The sequence below is a fragment of the Cotesia typhae genome, unplaced genomic scaffold, assembly GCF_013202065.1.
Source record: "Cotesia typhae breed Kobodo isofemale line unplaced genomic scaffold, CoteBio_Ctyphae contig_17, whole genome shotgun sequence".
Classification (NCBI taxonomy): domain Eukaryota; kingdom Metazoa; phylum Arthropoda; class Insecta; order Hymenoptera; family Braconidae; genus Cotesia; species Cotesia typhae.
In genome coordinates this window covers 130,371-132,117 of record NW_027423724.1, presented here as the reverse complement: position 1 = coordinate 132,117, position 1,747 = coordinate 130,371, and the positions used below count along the sequence as shown (strand labels likewise).

General features: G+C 33.5%; 1 long non-coding RNA gene across 1 annotated transcript; it reads left to right on the top strand.

Moving 5' to 3' along the window:
- The first annotated feature begins 391 nt into the window (after positions 1 to 391).
- LOC141537845 (uncharacterized) lies at positions 392 to 1,159 on the top strand. The gene is made up of 2 exons (XR_012480976.1): positions 392 to 665; positions 804 to 1,159. It is a non-coding gene; the product is annotated as an uncharacterized LOC141537845 (long non-coding RNA).
- The last annotated feature ends 588 nt before the right edge of the window (positions 1,160 to 1,747 follow it).

Genomic DNA, 1,747 nt, shown 5'->3' with positions numbered 1-1,747 from the left:
AGAATTAATTATTAAGAATATTTTATTAAGAATTAATTGTTGAAAATAATATATAGTGGAAAATTTGTCGAAATTAATTTTATATTGTAAAACTATTTTATTCATTAACGACAAATTTAATAATTTTGGGATTAAGTCCGTGAATTAATTAAATTAATTTTACTCTAAATTGATAATTATCGGCGTGGACATTAAGTCCAAGGAACCAGTTATTTGAGTCAAAAATATCACAGTAAAAATTTAGTCAGAATTAATTAATTAAACTTATGTTAATAATTTTGAACGTGATTGAGAATTTTATATTATGATTTATTTAATTATCAAAAGTTAATCCGAGGTATTAAGACCTTTTGTTTTAAATGGTTATTGTTATATTGTTAAGACTATGACTATAAGTTACTGAGGAGTTTTAATCCATCTAATATTTTAATAGAATTAAAATTAACAATTGGAATTTGAGAATTGTCGTAGTTAGTTAGAAATTGATTGTTAATTGAAAATTATCGTTTTATTAAATTACTAATGATTGAATAATTTGATTTGGAATATTTAATTGAAATTAGTTACAGTCAATTTTTATTAAAGTAAAATTTATAAAGTAGAGTCAAGTTAGTAGTGTGAGTGTGAGACAAGTGTGGGTTATGTGTGAGTTGCAGAGTGATTAGGTCTATGTTTCGTCGCTGGACCGTTACTGCTGTAGCTGGTGTGGGTTATGAGAGTGTGTTGCAGAACATCTAGGTCTATGTTTCGTCGCTGGGCTGTTGTTCTGTAGTAAAGTGTGTATAAGCTGCAGGAGTATCTAGGTCTATGTTTCGTCGCTGGGCTGTTACTCCTGTGAGCCGAGTTAACGATCCTAGTATATGATTCGTCTCTGTGCGGGTGACAGTAGTTAGAAATCGGGTAGACGCCGAAAGGGGCCCGTCACGTGTAGACGCCGAAAGGGGCACGTGTTAGAAATTGACGGGTAGACGCCGAAAGGGGCTCGTCGAGAATAAGTTAGAAATTGACGGGTAGACGCCGAAAGGGGCTCGTCGAGAATAAGGATATTGTTAAGTGTGGTTAGTGTGTGTGTGAATGAAATTTGTTAACTAATTTTAAGCCAACTCTGTTAAGTTTTATTTTTATTGTTAATAAATATCGATCGATCTTGTTAATTAAATTTTTGTTATTTAACAGCAACCTTCCTCCACTCTCTCTACCCTAAGATAGGGTTTTCTCAGCTCTGGACCGGTTCCAGGAACCGTGATTAATAATCCTGGTGGCGCCCTGATAATTTTATTGTTGTTAGTTTTGTTAGTAAATTTTAAAATTGATTAGGGGCCAACCTGAGCAGGTAAAACTGTTACAAGTTTGGGGAATAATCGCTTTCGTCCACCCACAAGAGTGATTTCAAATTAATTAAAGGTTTTGGAATTAGAATTTCCTGGTCTGTGTTATTGTAAGCTCTTAAGAGCATACTACCATCATTGTTTGTTTCAAAAGTGCCGCCTAGTTCGACTTTTGAGGCACAATAAATACGTGGCACGAAGCCGTGATAAGAAGAATCAGAAGTAGTTTTTATAATTATAGTAGAAACGGATTCTGGAGGCAGTTTCTCGACTTCCGTTTCGAAAAATGGTACTTGGACGTCATAAAACGAAAATAATTTACAATCAAAAAAAACTCTAGCACCGTATTCGTTAAAGAATTTTGCACCTAACAAAGCAGGATGTACCGTGAGAAAATTATTTTCCACAACGTTAAATTC